We start from the raw sequence: 21,657 nt of genomic DNA, 5'->3' as shown, positions 1-21,657 counted from the left end.
AAATACAGTGACCGTCACGCGTGAATGTGTCATGGGCATGCATACTGTTAGAGGACCGAGAGATAGTTTGTGTGCGTACGTGAAAGTGGTGTAGAAAGAGGGGGTGTCCGGTGGAGACAAGGAGAGATATGCCCTTCGTTTATCTTTCCCATGACTAATATTTTAGGAGAAAATATAAACATTCACAATGCAGAACAAATATTTTTGGATGCACCATGCAATTAACTTTCATGCATGTATAACATTGTACTATTGTATATGCTTATTTTCTTTGTGGCCGATTGCGTGTGTGGTGTGGTGGGCACATCATTTCTAGTTGGGGTGGGCACATCATTTCTAGTTGTGGTGGGGGAACATGAGGACTCATGGGTCGGTTCCATCCTGCGCCACATAGGTTGGACCGAGACGCATTATACGAAGACCCATGTGGTGGACTCGGCGTACAACACGAAGCTACCAGAGTCGTGGAGGACTCTATCCCCGCTGGTGATAAGCCGACTATATATGATTTGTAACCCTAGGCCCCTAGTATGTTATAGAAGCCTCGGGGCTAGTTCATCGATGTATACACACACGCACAATGCCTGGTATTCACGTGTACTTTGTACACACCCCTATCACTAATATACAGTACCAGGAGTAGGCTTTTTCCTCAACTGCAAGGGTCTGAACCTGGGTAAAACTTTGCCTCGTATTACCATCCAGCCTAACAGTCAGGGATATCCTACCGAATGATCTGATGGAATCATATCTGCCAACTACTAAGAGAGAGGTGTGTCTGGGGGGGGCAATGTGTGCGAGAGAGGCCTAAAGATAATGTGCGTGCGGGAGACACGTAGGCACATATATGTGCATATAGAGGGGTAGTAGAGACCGTGCGTGTGTATATATGCACGTGAGAGAAATAGTGTTTTCCAACTGAGATTAGTGAAAAGAGTGGTACATAGTAGTCAGAGAGAGAGAGAGAGAGAGAGAGAGAGAGAGATAGAGGGAGTGTGTGCGTGAGGCACCCTGCCACCCCGGGAGAGATTGTGAGCATGTGTGAAAGAGAAATGCCGATGTATATAAAGTGTGTGCACTTATGCGGTAGATAGAGAGATATATAGCACTTTTGTGAGAACGGGCCGAGGCATAGTGCATCTACGTGTAAAAGGCGGTTCTACGCATTAAATTAAAATATAAATGGCATTATTATTTTTCGGTGAGATCATAATTTTGCAATTTGCGTATGAACGAAAATCGGTCTATCAGACACCCATACTCTATTGAATTATAACATGTGCATGTGTTTATTTCATATTATCGATCCATAGAGTGAGAGCGGTTTGAAATACAGGCAGTGCATTGCTTTTGCAATTCATATATAAACATTAATTAGTGCACCCCATGTTGTTAGTGTGAAGCACTTTATACATTTGTCACTTACATGGATACATTCAAAATTGCTAACTACGAAATAGAATACATGTTGAATTCAACATAAAGGGGGTTTCGAAGATTCGAATTCATAGGAAGTGCATTCATCTATTTGAACCCGAGATAATGGCATTTTTAAATCAGATCTAAAAGGGGGCATCAATCTTTGTTGTGCGTTTGAACATGTTATATATTCATACGCATGTCTAACTATATTTTTTGCAACCAAGGAGATTATATCTGGAACCATGCATGAACTGAGGTAAGTTGCATATTTTTTAATATATACTAATGTATAATGTATATTCAAATGTACCCCCTCCATTCTAAAATAATCGTAGTTTTAGGATTTTCAAGAGTAAATATTTGTGAAGTTTGACAAATCCTGAAAGTTCAATTCAAGAGAACCGAAAACGTTAATGCTTCTGCTCCCAAATATTGAACGAAGCGCCAAATAAGCCTCTGGTCACCCGAAACCGCGCGAGACTAATGTTTGGTGGTAGGAAATTACTGTCCTGACTCTGGCACGTGTATCCTATCGGCCCAATGTCCAAAGGTCTAAACCGGGGTAGGTTTGTAAATTCACCAAGACGACAGTCTCAACCACCTCAGAGAAGCATTCATACGCCGTGGGCACCTAAACACCAATGCGCTCGGTCGAAATCTATCCCGACTACCATTTGGGACACCTGAGATTACTGTCCTACCCCCAACCCGCAATATGTCCGAAATTTTAGATGGGGGCAAAGTTTGTAACTTTCCCCAAATTTCAAACAAGCGCGTCCCAAACCGAAAAATGTTCACCCTTAGTTCCCCCTCCCTCCGTTTCCCCATTCATACTCCGTGGGCACCAAAACGCCCTCTCCACCAACCGCGAAACCCCAGCCTCCTCTGTCCTCCACCCCATCGCGCCCAATCCACCGCCGCCCTCCTCCATCACGCCGGAGCCGGTACCCCGACGTCGTCGTCCAACGCAACCACAACGCCCTGAAGGACTTAGCAGCTGAAGCCGAGACAGAGCTGCCTCCACGACGCCGACGCCGACGTGCGCCATACCCGAACCACTTTGAGCACGTCGTACTGTGCCTCACCGCTGCCGCTCCACTGTCGCAACCGTCCACGACACCGGAGCTGTTCCCGCTACGCCGTCGTTCGCCGCCTTAGATCTAGTTCCCTGCCGCCGACAGACGGCCACCGCACCACACTCAACAACTTGGCCATGGGTTCTTCCAAGGCTCCACCGTCCTCCACAACTTCTCTTTTCCAGCGAACCACAAGAAGATCATTGGAAAAACAGAAGGAGGACACAGCACTGCCAGCAGAAAGAGGTACTCCTCTTCCCTTATTCATGCAAATCTTACATCTCTGCTCACACCGTATTCATCCCACGAAAGAAACTAGTTGAGTGCTTCGTACTGCATCTTCTTCGTGATACTAAATGCACAAGGTTTCCTCCCATTTACTATTTCACCTTTGCTAGAGGTCAGTAGCCTGCCTGGATTTCAATTCAGGGTCAGTCGAACCGCAATCAAAAGAAGCAGCACCCGCTTAGGCGCGCGGAGAACCTAGTCCGCATGTTCGTCGGGGAAGCGGCGCATCGGTGTCTATCATAGGGGTGTGGGGTGCAGGACCTGCTTGCGCCCGATCTGGAGGTCGGCGGGGCTTGAAAGGATGGCCGGGGGCGGTGCCAAGCACGGTGGCACGGTGAGGTCGAGGGGAGGGCGGAGGCAGGGGACTGGGCTGGTGGTCGCTGGCGTTTCGCGGAAGTTCATAACACTGACTGGCTGGAAGTAGATGAAGGCGATCTGCCCGTTCTTTGTACATCGGACCCTGCAGAAAAAATGGACTGACCTATTTGTTTTCAGTCCACTATTATTTTCATAGGACCACACCTTGTGGTGTGCTGGAGGAGCATCTACATTTCCCAGCCATCCCTGTGCTCATATTTCAAAATCCTAGAATCTAGTAATTTCGTGTGCCATGCATGTTGTAGATCTATCATATGTCTCCTGTCATTTATTTCTCACCGACCTGCTATCTGCTACCTTTACATTGTACTACTTGTGCACACACTTCTCCCATACTCACACTATTGTTTTTTTATGCATGGGTATTTCAGACTCTGACGCAGTGTTGATGAATACAAAAAAGAAAAGACAGAAGTCGTTCTAGTGTAATTCGAAGATAAGCACTAAGCATCCCAGCGCTCTAAAGGGTGCAGTGCCAGCAGATGGAGACAGTAAACGTAGCTGTGCAGTTGATGATCTCAATTGCCACACACAACCATCCCAGGTGCTTGCTTTAACTTCGCGCTGTCAAATGTGGTTTCATGTTGCATATGGTGTCTAGCTTGTATTGCTTCCAATTTGGTTAAATTGTACCAGCTTACTTTACACATTATACCTTTGATAATGGCATGCCTTCCTGTTTTTGATACATACTACATATGTCTATTAACCATGTTCGTACATCTAACTAATGCTCTTTTGTATCCCTGGTCAATCACTTATGACAAGACAGTCACCCAGTGGGTTACTGTGAGACGCGCTACTCGTTTAAAGAGTGCAGTGTCATCCTCCCCACAGGACTCTCAAGAAACGGCAAGGCTAAATGAAGATAGTCAACGTAGCTCTCTAGTTGATGACCGCAATTCCCCCACACCACCATCGCAGGTGCTTGCTCTTACTTGGCAGTGTGATATGTGGTTGCATGTTGCATATGGTGTCTACCTTGTAATGCTTCTAATTAGGGTAAATTGCATCTGCTTAGTTAACACATTATACATGTGAATATGACATGCGTTCCTGTTTTTGGTACATATTACGTCTTTCTATTAACCATGTTCTTAATCAAACTACTTTTCTTGTGTATCCCTCATCAATCACTTCTGACGAGACACCTTCAAGTTGATAGTGTAATATTGGTTGCATCTTGCATATCATTTCAAACATGTATTGCCTCTAATTTGTTGAAGTGCCACTTATAATGAGACACATCTAACTTGGCAGAGTGATTTTGGTTGGATCTTTCATATGGTATCTAGATTGCATTGCTTCCAATTTGTTGAAATTCCTTCTGCTTAGCGTTTTTCGTACATATTCCATCCTCCTACAATGTGGTTGCCATACATAAAAGTTGTGTTCGTCAGTATCATGCATCAACGAAATTGGAAGTGCGAATTTCATTCATTTTTCTTGTGTGTTTACTTGACAAGGCAAAATCTAAAAGGACGAAGGCACAGAATGATGTGGTAATCTGGAGCAACCGAAACAGATGATCTCTGCAGATTCTCCTGCTACTCCTACTGCAGTGCAAGTTCCAAATCTCATCTCCCCTACTCCACAACCCCAGGTGCTTGCTCTAACATGGCAGTGTGATATCTGGTTGCATGTTGCATATGGTGCCTAGCTTGTATTGCTCCTAATTTTTTAAATTGCATCTCCTTAGCTTACACATTATACATGCAGATATAACACGCCTAGAAAAAAATAGGCACATCTAGAATACCAAATGCACATCATTGGATACATAATGAGTTGTATTTTCAGATTGCACATGTTTGGTATTGTAGATGTAGACAGTTTTCTCTATACACTTGGTCAAAGTTCAGAAAGTTTGACTTTCAGAAAAAATCCATAAGCACTACATTGTGGAACGGAGGGAGTATTGCTTCTAATTTGTTCAAATACATTTGTTAGGCCACCCTTTTAATTTGGCAGAGTGATACTGGTTTCATCTTTCATATTTCTAGCTTGCATTGCTTCTAACTCGTTCAAACACCTTGTGCTTAGTTTACACTTTATACGTCATTCATGTCAATATGTCATGACGTCCTGTTTTTCATACATATTCCATCCTCCTATCATGCGTCTGTCTTAGATGAAAGTAGTGCTCGTCAGTATCATGCATCAATGAGTTCTGAAGAGCAAATTTTATTCTTTTTTCTTGTGGGTTTGACTTGACAAGGCAAAATCAAAAAAAGAGGAAGGAAAAGAGTAAGGAAGGTGATGATGGTGGTCCTCTGCAGCAACGTAAATGGAGCATCTGTACGGATTCTCCTTGTACTGCTAGTGCGTTACAAGTTCCAAGTCTCCGCTCCCCTACTCCACCATCCAAGGTGCTTGCTCTAACTTGGCAGTGTGATATTTGGTTGCATGTTGCATATGGTGTCTAGCTTGTATTGCTCCTAATTAGTGTAAAACTACATCTGCTTAGCTTACACATGATACGTGTGAATATGACACGCTTTCCTGTTTTTGGTACATGCTATATCTGTCTATCACACCATGTTCTTACATGAAACTACTCTTCTTGTGTATCACGCGTCAGTCACATATGGTGGGACACCTTTAAGTTGGCAGTGTGATATTGGTTTGCATCTGGAATATGATTTCTAGCATGTAGTGCTTCTAGTTTGATGAACGCCACCTATGACGAGACAGTTTTAACTTGGCAGAGTGATATTGATTGCACCTTCCATATGGTATCTAGCTTGCAGTGCTTCTAATTTGTTGAAGTGCCTTCTGCTTAGTTACCACATCATAGGTGTGAATACGTCAAGCCGTCCAGTTTTTCGTACATATTCCATCCTCGTATCATGACTTTGCCTTTCATCAGAGTAGTGTTCGTTAGTATCATGCATGAATGAGTTCTGAAGAGCGAATTTTATTCCTTTTTCTTGTCGGTTTGACGTCACAATGCAAAATCATTAAAGCGGAAGGAAATTGGTAAGGCATTGGATGATGGTGGTCCTTCCGAGCAACTGAAACGGAGGGTCTCTACAGATTCTACTCCACCATCCTCCCAACAAGATTCGCAAGACAACGCAAGGCTAGACAGTCAACGCAGCTGTGTAGATGATGAGGACATCTCCCCTACTCCACCATCACAGGTGCTTGTTCTAACTTGGCACTATTATATGTGGTTGCATGTTGCGTATGATGTCTAGCTTGTATTGCTTCTAACTTTGTTGAATTGCATCTGCTTACTTTACACATAATGCCTGTGAATATGACATATGTTCCTGTTTCTAGAACATACGTGTAGATGATGAGCATATCTCCCCTACTCCACCATCACAGGTGCTTGCTCTAACTTCGAACTGTTATATGTGGTTGCGTGTTCCATATGATGTCTAGTTTGTATTGCTTCTGATTTTCTTGAATTGCATCTGCGTAGCTTACAACTTATACCTGCAATGATCACTTACCCATAAGACACATTTAACTTGGGAGTGTGATGTAGGCTGCATCTTGCATTGTCTTCTAGCTTGTACTACTTCTAATTTCTTGAAATGGCACTTACGACGAGACACTTTTTACCTGATAGTGATATTGGTTGCATGTTCATATGTTGCCTAGCTTTCATTTATTCTAATTTTGTTGAAATGCCTTCTGCTTACTGTTTTTCATACATATTCCATCCTCCTATCGTACGTCTGAATATGCAATGTTGTCTTTTTTGTATATATTCCATCCTCCTATCCTGCGCTTGCCTTACATCAAAGTAGTGTTCGTCTGTATCATGCATCAACCAGTTATGCAGAGCTAATTTTATTCATCTTCTTTTGGTTTTGACTTCATAAGGCAATATCAGAAAATAGGAAGGAAAAGAGTAAGTTAGGGGATGTTGGTGGTCCTCCGGACCAACGCAAACAGAGACTCTCTAGATTTGCCACTACTACTGCTAATGAAGTTGAAGTCCCAAGTCTACATGATGAGTTCATCTCCCATACTCCACCATCGCAGGTGCTTGCTCCAAGTTGACAGTGTGATAATTGGTTTCATGTTGCATACGTTGTCTAGCCTGTATTTCTTCTATTTTGATTAAATTGCACCTGCTGAGTTTATACATTATACATGTGCATATGACATGGCTTTCTGTGTCTAGAATACACTGCATCTATCAATCATACCATGTTCTACATCAAAGTATTACTGTTGTGTATCCCGCATCAGTCACTCATGATTGGACGCTTTTAACATGGTAGTTTGATAGTGGTTGAATCTTGCATTGATTTCTACGTTGTACTGCTTCTAATTTTTCGAAATGCCACTTATGACAAGACACTTTTAACTAGGCAGAGTGATATTGGTTGCATCTTTCATATGGTTTCTAGCTTGCATTACTTCTATTTTCTTGAAAATCCTTCTGCTTAGTTTACAGATCGTAGTTGTGAATATGTCACGCCGTCCTATTTTTCTTACATATTCCATCGTCATACGGTTGTCTTACATCAAAGTATTGCTTGTCTGTATCATGCATCAATGAGTTCTGAAGAGTGATTTTATTCTTTTGTGTTGTGAGTATGCCTTGACATGGCAAAGTCAAAAAAGAGCAAGAAAAAGAATATAGTAGGGAATGGTGTTACTCGTCGGGTGAAAGGGAAAAGGATCTGCCCTTGAGATTCTGCTGGTACTAAATAGTGCAGTAGAAGGTCCAAGTCCACCGGCTAAATCTACAAACACAGTATCACCTGCTCCACCAGCTACAGCATCTGCTTCAACTGTACCAGCATCTCAACGAGTTACTCGTTCGTTTGCTCCGGAACTGGCCAGTTCCCAAGCTGCATTCACACCTAACACTACTTCTGAAGCACTGCTGACACAATAGGACTTGGCAAGATCAGATGAACCTCATGAGCATAACCACCAAGACGGTACCTGACCGAGTCAAGTTGCAGTTGCATGCTCCTTTATATGTACTCTCATAGTTTGATGTGCACTAACACTTTCCATATTCGTTGTTGAACTAGCAACACGGCGCAAGCGGAAACAGACATCAGGGATAATGCTTGACAGATCAACAAAATCTAAAGGAGGAAGAATGGAGATCCATTTTGAGGCAGGTTTACAAAGGCCACGTGATGCTACAGAGTCAGCCAAGTTAGTATCAGAGGCAGCCATTGCCGTTAGGTGTCATGCATGTATCCTCCCAACGTGGATCCAGTACAGGAATGAGAAAGACAATACCCAGTTTAACACCTTCTTGACCATTTATCCGTAAGTAATGTTATTCATCGCAATTTGTAATATTTTCTTGCTCTGTGCCATACTTTCTAGCTTCCTCCTAATAAGACTCACATTCTTTTTTCAACAGATGAGGTTCAAGTTGGATCTGAAAGATGATGCAACTAAACAAGCATGCACTCATGTTTTTCAGTCTGCTCTGCGACAGTATCAGTACCACCTTAGAAAATCTCACTTTGAAGGCAAGGCTAACAATGAAATCGCCCAAACATCTCCAGTGGAATATATTACAGATGAAGACTGGACAACCCTTGTTAAACACTGGTCTGATCCAAAGTATCAGGTAGGGCATATGTATTTGATCAGACCACATATTGAACTTGTATTTATGTATGTGCCTTACAAGTGTATCTTCTTCTAGGCTAACTGTTTGAAGAACAAGACCAACCGTTCTAAAGTGAAATTCCAACAGACAACAGGATCATGTAGCTATATTGCACACTGTGAGGCTCTTGTAAATAGCTGCTACTTCCTTCTTTTTTCTGTGCCATATTATCGTATCTATATTGACTTGTTCCAAATACAGAGGAAAACCCATGTGGACCAAAAAGAACCTAAACCGAATGCAGTGCAGATCTTCAAGGATTGCCACACCAGCAAGATGAAGGGCATGAGCACACCAGTTCAGGCCGTTGTTGTAAGTCCTTACTCCTCCTACCTTTGAACTGATTGGTACTATGATGTGTTCATTTAACTGCTTCGTTTGCAACCAATGTCAGTTACTCTGTTCACTTTTATACATAGTTGTCTTAACGTATCATTTCACCTTACATGGTTTAAAAGAGATGAAGGATATTCTTTTGGTCTTGATCTGTAATCTAGTTGTGACATTCACATGCGCACACAATGATACAATAGTCTGTTTGTTTTATATCTGTTTTCCCATGATATGAATGATGTCTCTTTATCCTACTTTAAACCATGTTTCTTTATCCTTAGATGTCAACGAATGTGAGCAAATAGACAATACAGTAGGCATGCTACATGGACATATGTTCTGAAAGTGATTTTATTATGTAGTTGGCACTACAATACATGCTAATGTATTACGGTAGTTCACCAAAATAAGTTATGTATAAACATGAAACCTACTTTGTTTGTTTTTGTCTCATTAGTAACTTATCTGGTACACTAATCTACAAGTTCAAACTTTCAGCAAGCTATGGAACAAATGATTGAACAGCGACAACCACCTGAAGGTGACGAGGCTACCACAGGCACAATGTGTCACCTCTTGCTGCAGTGCGTCAGTATGTCTCCACTAACAGTGCAAAAAGCACCTTCCTGCGTAATTATGGGTTGGTTGTCAAGGTAACCTCGTCCAAATCGCCTACTAACCAAAATCTTCCGGCTAGACAGAGTGATATATCTGTGCTCCAAACACAAGTCCAATCCCTAATGGATGTTAACGGGCCAGAAGTGACAATGGGCCGCAATGATGACAAGTTTAGGACGGGCGGTTGACGGGCTGATTTAACACTAGCCGTACGGGCCTTAACTCAGAATGTTGGGCCTTGAGCTGGGCCGGCCCATTATGGTCTGCAAAATCTTGTGGGCCTTTAGCTGGGCCGGCCCATTATGTCCTGCTAAATCTTATGGGCCTTTAGTTGGGCCGGCCCATTTAATCTTTATGGGCCACTTTTGGGCCGGTCCACATGTCAACATATCATAGGCGCATCTCGCCCATTGGATGAGTGACACTTGTGCCAACGCAGAGCTGACACGAGTTTCCTCCGGCCAATGAGAATTTTACACGTGGAAAATCGGCATTGGTCGTTGCTGTTAGCGAGTTATCGGATCCAAAACCAGACCCGATAGCTTAACGGCATCCCGTTACGGTGGATGCCACATGTCGGTCACCCTTGACGAAAGCACTTCTATGACGCGCGATTTATCGTCATGGAAGTGGACACTTCCATGATTATAATTTTGGTAACGTCATGGAACACTTCTATGACAGCACAGGCATGACTATCTTGATTTTGTCATAAAATTGTCATGGATGTACATGCATGACAGAAAACATGACCTACTGTGACAAACACGTATCATCACGGAAGTGTCTTTTTTTTGTAGTGTTAGTTTCTTTTTGAGCTTTCATACACTTATAGCTCTAGTGCATCCGTCGCCTGGCAATCCCTACTCACTCACATTGATATCTATTGATGGGCATCTCCATAGCCCGTTAATACGCCTAGTTGATGTGAGACTTTCTCCTTCTTTTTGTATTCTCCACAACCAATATATTCTATTCCACCTATAGTGCTATATCCATGTCTCACGTTCATGTATTGCGTGAAAGTTGAAAAAGTTTGAGAACACCAGAAGTATGAAACAATTGCTTGGCTTGTCATCAGGGTTGTGCATGAAGAAATACTTTGTGTGATGAAGATGGAGCATGGCCAGACTATATGATTTGGTAGGGATAACTTTCTTTGGCCATGTTATTTTGCGAAGACATGATTGCTTTATCAGTATGCTTGAAGTATTATTGTTTTTATGTCAATATTAAACTTTTGTTTTGAATCTTATGGATCTGAATATTCATGACACAATGAAGAAGATTACATGGATAAATATGTTAGGTAGCATTCCACATCAAAAATTCTATTTTTATCATTTACCTACTCGAGGACGAGCAGGAATTAAGCTTGGGGATGCTTGATACGTCTCCAATGTACCTATAATATTTTATTGTTCCATGCTATTATATTATCTCTTTTGGATGTTTTATATGCATTAATATACTATTTTATATTATTTTTGGGACTAACCTATTAACATAGAGCCCAGTGCCAGTTTCTGTTTTTCCTTTGTTTTTGAGTTTTACAGAAAAGGAATATCAAACGGAGTCCAAACGGAATAAAACTTTACAATGATTTTTCTTGGACCAGAAGACATCCACAGAGCTTGGAGAGGGGGTTAGAAGATGGCCGAGGAGGCCACAAGGCTAGCAGGCACGCCCTTAGGGGGCGCTCAGAGGGCTTGTGGGCCCCTTGGGACTCCTCCAACCCTAATTCTTGCACTATAAATTCCCAAATATTCCCAAACCACTGGAAGCGTCCACCAAAATACTTTTCCGCCACCACAAGCCTCTGTTCCTGTGAGATCCCATCTTGGGGCCTTTTACGGCATCCTGTCGGAGGGGGATTCGATCATGGAGGGCATCTACATTAACCCTATTGGCCTTCCGATGAAGCGTGAGTAGTTTACCACAGACTTACGGGTCCATAGCTAGTATCTTGATGGCTTCTTCTCTCTCTTTGATCTTCAATACAATGTTCTCCTCGATGTACTTGGAGTTCTATCCGATGTAGTATTCTTTTGTAGTGTGTTTGTCGAGATCCGATGAATTGTGGATTTATGATTAGATTATCTATGAATATTATTTGAGTCTTTTCTGAACTGTTCCATGCAGGATTAAATATCTTTGTATTTCTCTTTGAATTATCTGTTTGGTCTGGCCAACTAGATTGGTATTTCTTGCAATGGAAGAGGTGCTTAGTTTTGGGTTCAATCTTGCGGTGTCCTCACCCAGTGACATAGTAGGGGTAGCGAGGCACGTATTGTATTGTTGCCATCAAGGGTAAAAAGATGGGGTTTTCATCATATTGCTTGAGTTTATCCCTCTACATCATGTCATATTACTTAAGGCATTACTTCGTTCTTATGAGCTTAATACTCTAGATACATGCTGGATAGCAGTCGATGTGTGGAGTAATAGTAGTAGATACATGCAGGAGTCGGTCTACTTGACACGGACATGATGCCTATATTCATAATCATTGCCTTGGATATCATCATAACTTTGTGCTTTTCTATCAATTGCTCGACAGTAATTTGTTTACCCACCGTATGTTTTCTTTCAAGAGAGAAGCCTCTAGTGAAACCTATGGGCCCCAGGTCTATTTTCCATCATATATTTTCAGCTCTGTAAACCAAAAACCCCAAAAATACCTTGCTGCAATTTATTTATATTTACTTTAGTTTGCCTTTTTATTTATCTTTTATACCTATCTCTATTATATATCACTCTTTTTCGAGACCGTGAAGGGATTGACAACCCCTTTTTCGCGTTGCGTGCAAGTGTTTGTTAGTTTGTGTAGGTGCATAGATTGGAGACTTGCTTGTGCCTCCTACTGCATTCATACCTTGGTTCTTAACTGAAGGAAATACTTATCTCTACTTTGTTGCATCACCCTTTCCTCTTCAAGGAAAAAATTAACGTAACCTCAAGAAGTAGCAACGGTAGGCGAGCGAGGTCACCGCGGGGCAAGGCGGAGGCGAGCTGGGGAGCGGTGAGAAGCGGCAGCTAGGACCGCGGGCGCGCATGGCGAACACGCCGGTGATGGGGGCATGGGTGCAGGTGTTCGTGAAGACAGGTGAGTGGGGAGGAGAAGGGGCGGCCGGCGCGGGGGCGGGGCTACGGCCCGCGGTGACCAGCAACGGAAGCGCTGCAACAGCCGCAGCAGCACGGGCGAGCGGCCAAGCGAGCAGGGGCGCAGGCAGCTCCAAAGGCGTGTGGCCACGGGCGGGCACACACGATGTGTGGGCGTGGGCCACGGTGAGTAGCGAGCGACCGCGACGGGCGGGGCGTTTAGCCGCGGCAATGCATCAGCACAGGGGAAAATTAGACGGGGTAGGGGGAGAAACGGGGTCCTCACCCCCACTGCCGGTGTACGCCAGCGAGGAGACGGGGAGGCGGTCTGACAAACGGCGACGATGGGGCCGGGTGCGACTACGTCAACGAGCGGGCGCGGCCCGATCCAGATGTAGAACAGAATCGGGGGAGTGGGGGGAATGCAGTTAGGGTTTCGGGGGGATTAGCCCGTGGGGGGTTACAGGTGGGGAGGGGGCCAGCCTGGTGGGCGTCCTAGCTGGCAGTGGCCAGCTAGGCCAAGGCCCATCGGGGAGGGGAGGATTTTATTTTTATTTTGTTTTGTTTTTATCTTATTGTTATATTTTAGTTTCTTTTTTCTAGTTTTATAAATTATAATGTATTTTCCTAAACTAGCGTTGCAACATAACCCACTGCCACAAAAAGTTTTCACCCAAAATAAAATAGTTTAGTATTTTATAAAATACAAAAGGCATTTAACTTTTGGTTTTAGCTACTATTTTAGTTAGCTTAATGCATTTAAACATTTTATAAAAATGTGGTTTCTCCACCGTTATTACCAATCAATTATTTGTCACATTTAGAACCTTTTAGTTTTAATGTTTGAATTTTTTTATTGTTTGACTTGATTTTAAATTTGAATTTTGAATCAGTTTTTGAATCAACACGAGATTGACAATAGTAATCGTGGTGACATGGCATCATTAGTAGAGGGTTACTATAGCTTAATTATCCGGAAGATATACCTGAAGGTCGACGGGGCTTGGCTAGGTGAGGGTGGGAGGCCGGATCCTCCCACACTACAGAAGTGATGAATTGGCCGGAGGACCTCCCACGCCAGCGCTCGACCAGAGATAATGGTGCAGCCAGCAGTGGGTCTCCTCCCTTGCTATCTACGATGGCCTAAATGCTGCCCCACCTCCCCTTCCCCGGCGGAGGGGATGCATCCAGATCTGTAATAAACAGTGTGGATAGAAAGACTGTGTGACCACCACTATCTTGTTTAGATCTGGAGAGGATGAGAGTGTGTGAATAGAGCAACCCTAGCAAGCAAGCGCGGAGGGTCCTACCTATATATATATACATATAGTGGAGTAGTTTTCTTTGTTCACTCCATCAAAACAATAATTTAAAATTGTGTGCACGCCAGGTCGCCAATTTTTTGATTTGTTGATTGTTTTTTGAGGTAGCTACTCGCTTATTCCAAGTGGCGTGCAGGGGTGGATTAACGAGATTCTCAACTTGTTAAGTTCGTGCTCGTTAAGGCTCGGCTCCTTAAGCTCGATAAGATTAACGAGCAAAAAACCCTGTGTCGGTGTCAAAACCGGCAGATCTCGGATAGGGGGTCCCAAACTGTGTGTCATGGATCGATGGGTAATAGGAGACAGGGGACACGATGTTTACCCAGGTTCGGGCCCTCTTAATGGAGGTAATACCCTACTTCGTGCTTGATTGATCTTGATGAATATAGAGATTACAAGAGTTGACCTACCTCGAGATCATATGTTGTGGTCTAAAACCTAAGGGTATGATGAATAATGTCATCCTGATCTATCCTCCTCCTCTCGACTAGCCCGGCCTCGGCTTATATAATGTACTAGAGGCCTAGGATAACAAGAGTTCTAGTCAAATACATTGGTGGAGAGGAGTCCTTGTCTTGATCATCAAGTCTTGTGGAATACTCCTTGTATGCGGCATGTCCTGCCTGAAGTTGCCCATGAGTAAACCGCCATGGGGGTGCTCGGCCCGATCCACCTGATCGGGAGACGACGTGGTGAGTACCCCCTAGTCCAGGACACTGTCACCCTGCTCGGCTCGGTTCGTTTGAAGCTCGTTAAGCCTTCGAGTGCTCGTTAACAATTTTGTCACGTAAGCTGAAATATGTGTTGTGTTGTTCCTAACGAGCTACTCGTGAAACTTGTTAGCTTGTTTGTTAAGCTTGTTAAGATTAACGAGCTGAAATTTATGATTGACTTTGTTCATTAAGAAGCGATCCACGAGCATAACAAGCCGAACTATCGAGCGCTCATTAAGCTCACGAGCTGCGAGCTTTTGGTCCAGCCCTAGCGGTGTGCCAGGTCACACTTTGTATCGTTCACGTCTGGTACTCGACCCTCCATGAAGTAAACAACCACCGCCTCATAAAATTTGTGAACAAGCCCATGGCTCAAATTATCGGAAACATGTTGCACCAACATGCAATATTATTTATATTTTCTATGTGGGGGTATAGTTAATCCTCAGAAAAATGTGGGAGTGCAGTTTTTATGGAGTACTACTATTGCTAGCTCCTGCTTTGTTGTCCAAATTATTTCTATGACTAGCCGCTCTATTACATTGCTTCATTGACATGCAGGACATCATGCTACAGCCGAGACTCACCAGTGACCCCGGTGTGGCTTTCATGACCCGTCATATCACAAAACCCACACCTTTCGTAATAGTGGTAAAGTGTCCTGGTAAGTTGGACGGACGAAGCAATCATCATTTCATTGGAACGCTTGTTGAATCCCTTTCTACCCTATCTTGAAGAAAACCACACTCCAAGATACTCACTTTTGCCATTTTCTTTCTGTATCGATGAAGGAGAGGTGGGCGAATCAGTGATGCTACTCTATTTTAATTCCAAGAATCTTCTTTTTGCAAAGCACCAACCGATTCTCACTGCCTATTCTTTTCCCGTTTTCATTGTGATTGTGGTTTCCTTTCGGTTGCTTTTTGTTTGTCAATTTATTGATGGATCCTGGAGCACTGGGCAAGAGTTGCCTTCGGACAACCCACTTGAGATAGAGATCTCCAGGAAGCAAGCATCACCAACGAGTTGGTGATGTTGGTGGGCCAACCAATGGAGACGAAGAACTCCAAGAAATAAGCACTAGCCAAAGAGTTGATGACATTGGCGGACGAACTCCTGAACATAGAAAGCTGGAAGAACAACAAGGGCCCCACGGTGCCTACCTTAGAAACTCTAATGGCCTCCTATGAGAGGCTAAAGGCTAGGTTTGAGGAGATTGTTTCCGTTGAGAAGCAATATCTCCCTGGCAAGGCGATGGCACCCTTCGAGGAGATGGCCCCTGGAGGGATGGGATCCCCTGGTGAGTTGCACAAGGTAAAAAATGGCTTACCATAGTTGTGGTTTTTGATTATTTGCAATGTGCTTGCTAATATGTTAGGGTTGTGCAGGTGCTGGTGGACGTCCTTGATGATTCCTGTGTCGCGGTTCATCTTGTGGACATTGCCCCAGAGATCGATTCCCATGCCACTGTCCATCTTGTGGACATTGCCCCAGATATCGATGACAAGAAATGGTTGGTCGCGCTAGTCTTTCAACATAGTTTGCACTGTGTTTAATTACCAGAATGATGTGTGTTACCAAACCATCTTAGGGCTAGTGCATTGTCTTGTGTGGGCGGTACTTGCTAGTTTTATTTAATAATGAATCATGCAAACCCTCTCTGAGTTATGGAAACAGATGTATCCTCACCAGCTTTTGATGTAATATAAGGCATGCCTAGACGTAGGTTTGAAATGTTTATCATATAAGTAGGGCTTGTTTGACGATTCTTGGTGTCAAACCTCGACTAATTCCGCGCTGTGTTAGTAGGCTAGCTACTGTGCGAGCTATAGTACTTGCAAACACTCACAGAAGAGAAACGTTGGGGCTGATCAACCTATTGTACGCTTATAGGTCTGGCCATCGATCAACCAATAGTCCAATCCTAAAATTGGTGGCTTAGCGATCGATCATACAATAGTCCATAATTATACATTAATGTACAGACACGATGCGATGCGTTCCAAGTTCAACATTCACATCAAATTCAAAGAGCTGGTACACGGATACATTTACATTAATAGCAAGCATTCGAAACAAAATTAACACATACTTGTAACATGCATGAATGTGTAATTTTTTTTCTGGAAGCGTGAATGTGTAGTTGATGTCGTACTTTCAGAGTTGCTAAAAAGAGTGTCTGTACGTGTGCTAGAGATGGGTTGTGGGATGGAGACAGATCTAGAGAGAGAGAAAGATCCTCCATTTCTTTTTAGTCGTCAATAAAATCATAGTAGTACAGAGCCGTACAAATCGTAGAACATTGGCATACAAAAACTTCCAAACGGTGCATTTTGTAATAAATTTCTATCAAATCAACTCTGTAAGCAGTATAACTATGACTGTATTAAAACATGGCTCACCTCACATTATCACTACATTTTTTTAGTCCTTGCGCGGCGGCCAGCCGATCTCTTCTCCCTCCCTGTCTCTCTCTTCTTAGCCGATGCATCGCGGGCGATTAGATTTTGGATATCATCGGTTTATTAGATTGTAGTCCCACATGTCAGTGAAATTGCAAGACAATGTGTGTCCCCTTTGGTGAGTGGTGTGCCAGACCGACTGTGGGGGGTGCAATGCGAACGCGACAAGCGTGCTTAAGTGTGCCGCCTTTTCCTTTTGAACTTCCAAAGTGTAACATTTTGTACTCTTTTCTTTCACTTGTTTGTCTGATCGATCGATAGAAACCCAGAACAAAATGATGAGGGCAGGGCTTTCCGTGCATTAGGCGGGCTAGTTTGGCCTAGTCGGTTTGAGTGATGACGTGCTACAGTGTCATCTAGTCTTCACGTGTGGTAGCTATTGCTCGTATAGTAGTTTCTTGAAGAAGCGGATTCAATGAAGTGATGATGGTTCCTTCGTCTGAGCAACTTACAGTGGGAAAGGTTGGGCCTGCGATTTGATGGTTCATTAGTCATTATTACTGCAGCGCTATGACCGGGGTGAGTCTCCGCGGCAGTTCTGCGTGATGCACTCTAATTTTGGTGCATGGCAAGTGGACCAGGATGGTTGACGTCCCACATGTCGGCGAATGAAAGTATTCTTTCTGTTATCAAGGACGAGCAAGGAAACCGGGCGGTATAGTATCAATTCTCTTTTATACTATTCATTTTTTATTTTTGATGAGAGCTGTTGTCTCCACTGATACGTCTCCAACATATCTATAAGTTTTTATTGCTCCATGCTATTATATATTCTGTTTTGGATGTTTAATGGGCTTTATGATACACTTTTATATTATTTTTGGGACTAACCTATTAACCCAAGGCCCAGTGCAAATTGCTGTTTTTTTGGCTATTCCAGTGATTCGCACAAAAGGAATATCAACCGGAGTCCAAACGGAATGAAACCTTCGGGAGAGTTATTTTTGGAACAAATGTGATCCAGAGGACTTGGAGTGGACGTCAAGAAATCACCGAGGAGGCCACGAGGAAGGGGGGCGCGCCGTCCACCCTCGTGGGCCCCTCGAGGCTCACCGACCTACTTCTTCCTCCTATATATACCTACGTACCCCGAAACCATCGAGGAGCACCACGAAAACCTAATTCCACCGCCGCAACCTTCTGTACCCATGAGATCCCATCTTGGGGCCTTTTCCGGCGCTCCACCGGAGGGGGCATCGATCATGGAGGGCTTCTACATCAACACCATAGCCTCTCCGATGATGTGTGAGTAGTTTACCTCAGACCTTCGGGTCCATAGTTATTAGCTAGATGGCTTCTTCTCTATCTTTGGATCTCATACAAAGTTCTCCTCGATCTTCTTGGGTATCTATTCGATGTAACTCTTTTTGCGGTGTGTTTGTCGAGATCCGATGAATTGTGGGTTTATGATCAAGATTATCTATGAACAATATTTGAATCTTCTCTGAATTCTTTTATGTATGATTTGTTATCTTTGCAAGTCTCTTTGAATTATCAGTTTGGTTTGGCCTACTAGATTGATCTTTCTTGCAATGGGAGAAGTGCTTAGCTTTGGGTTCAATCATGCGGTGCTCAATCCCAGTGACAGTAGGGGAAACGACATGTATTGTATTGTTTCCATCGAGGATAAAAAGATGGGGTTTATATCATATTGCTTGAGTTTATCCCTCTACATCATGTCATCTTACCTAATGCGTTACTCTGTTCTTATGAACTTAATATTCTAGATGCATGCTGGATAGCGGTCGATGTGTGGAGTAATAGTAGTAGATGCAGGCAGGAGTCGGTCTACTTGTCGCAGACGTGATGCCTATATACATGATCATGCCTAGATATTCTCATAATTATGCACTATTCTATCAATTGCTCGGCAGTAATTTGTTCACCCACCGTAATACTTATGCTATCTTGAGAGAAGCCACTAGTGAAACCTATGGCCCCGGGGTCTATTCTCCATCATATTAATCTCCCGACAACTAGCTATTTCTGGCACCGTTTATTTTGCAATCTTTACTTTTAATCTTTATCATAAAAATACCAAAAATATTATCTTATCATCTCTATCAGATCTCACTTTTGCAAGTGGCCGTGAAGGGATTAACAACCCCTTTATCGCGTTGGTTGCAAGGTTCTTATTTGTTTGTGTAGGTACGAGGGACTTGCGTGTGGCCTCCTACTGGATTGGTACCTTGGTTCTCAAAAACTGAGGGAAATACTTACGCTACTTTGCTGCATCACCCTTTCCTCTTCAAGGGAAAACCAACGCATGCTCAAGAGGTAGCAAGAAGGATTTCTGGCGCCGTTGCCGAGGAGTCCCCACACAAGTCAAGACATACCAAGTACCCATCACAAACTCTTATCCCTCGCATTACATTATTTGCCATTTGCCTCTCGTTTTCCTCTCCCCCACTTCACCCTTGCCGTTTTATTCACCTTCTTCTGTTCGTCTTTTCGTTTGCTTTGATGTCTTACTTGGCTCGTTTGCTCGTTTGGTTGGAATAGTTGTTTATTTATTGCTAAACAGAGAACCTAAGATTTATGGATCCTCATCCGCTTGCTAATATTTTTAAGTGATCCAATTATTATGAACCAATTGCTAGTGAGTTTTGTGCACTAGATTATCTTTATAAGGTTTTGCTTGAAATCCGTGAATCTGAAAATTGTGATGAAGTGCTTTATGAAGTGATTCACAGTAGATCTTTGAATAAAAATCATGATTGCAATGATGTTATTATAAATTCTATTAATTTCAATTGTGTTAATGATATGCAAAACCCTAAGCTTGGGGATGCTAAGTTTCCTATGTCTACTACTTGTTGCAATGATCATGATTTCGGTGATTCTTCTTATGATCTAGAAAATTTATTTAAGCCCCATGATGAATATGAGATTGATAATAATGTTTGAAATAGTATTGAAAGTGGTTTTGGAAGAGTGTCAACTTTAGATCCCACATATTTGGATAATGTTCAATCTTATGAAGTTTTTGATAAAAGTGGGTTTGGAGAGGTCATGACTTTAGTTTATGTTATTCCCACTATTTTGGAAGAGTGTCAACTTTGCATGCATGTGGATCATCTATAGAATATGTTATGTGATAGCTATATTGTTGAATTTGAATATGATCTTACATGTAATTATTATAAGAGAGGAAAATATGGTTGTAGAAGTTTTCATGTTACTAAATTACCTCTCTTCATGTTGAGATTGCTATCGTCACTTTCCTCTTCCTTGCATATGCTAGTTTTTGCTTGCCTTGAAATTTTTTTTGCTTATAATATGCCTATGCATAGGAAGTATGTTAGACTTACATGTTCTTGTCACGTGTTTTATGATGCTCTCTTTGCGCTACAATTCTTGTCTTTCATGTGAGCATCATTAAAATTATCAATGCCTAGCTAAAAGGCTTTAAAGAAAAGCGCTTGTTGGGAGACAACTCAATATTTTTCCTTGCTGTTATTTAATAAATAATCCATCTAGCTTCTGTTTAGATGTGGTTTTATGTTTTAATTAGTGTTTGTGCCAAGTAGAACCTTTGGGAAGACTTGGGGAAAGTCTTTTTGATCTTGCTGTAAAAAACAGAAACTTTGGCGCTCACGAGATTAGCTACAACTGTTTAATGGAGAGCGCTATTTAGTTAATTATTTTTGCAGATGATTAATAGATAAATTCTTCACGTCCAAAAATTTATTTTAGAATTTTTGGAGTTACAGAAGTTTGCGTTAGTCACAGATTACTACAGACTGTTCTGTTTTTGACAGATTCTGTTTTTCGTGTGTTGTTTGCTTACTTTGATGAATCTATGGCTAGTAATGGAGCTTATGAACCATAGAAAATTTGGAATACATTAGTTTTAACACCAATATAAATAAAGAATGAGTTCATTACAGTACCTTGAAGTGGTGTTTTGTTTTCTTTCGCTAACGGAGCTCACGAGATTTTCTGTTAAGTTTTGTGTTGTGAAGTTTTCAAGTTTTGGGTAAAGATTTGATGGATTATGGAACAAGAAGTGGCAAGAGCCTAAGCTTGGGGATACCCAAGGCACCCCAAGGTAAAATCCAAGGACACCAAAAATTCTAAGATTGGGGATGCCCCGGAAGGCATCCCCTCTTCTGTCTTCGTCCATCGGTAACTTTACTTGGAGCTATATTTTTATTCACCACATGATATGTGTTTTGCTTGGAGCGTCTTGTATGATTTGAGTCTTTGATTTTTAGTTCACCACAATCATCCTTGCTGTACACACCTTTTGAGAGAGACACACATTATTTGGAATTTATTAGAATTCTCTATGTGCTTCACTTATATCTTTGGAGCTAAACAATTTTGCTCTAGTGC

Source organism: Aegilops tauschii, chromosome 2, assembly GCF_002575655.3.
Source record: "Aegilops tauschii subsp. strangulata cultivar AL8/78 chromosome 2, Aet v6.0, whole genome shotgun sequence".
In the NCBI taxonomy this organism is placed as follows: domain Eukaryota; kingdom Viridiplantae; phylum Streptophyta; class Magnoliopsida; order Poales; family Poaceae; genus Aegilops; species Aegilops tauschii.
Note: the sequence above shows the minus strand (reverse complement) of the source record.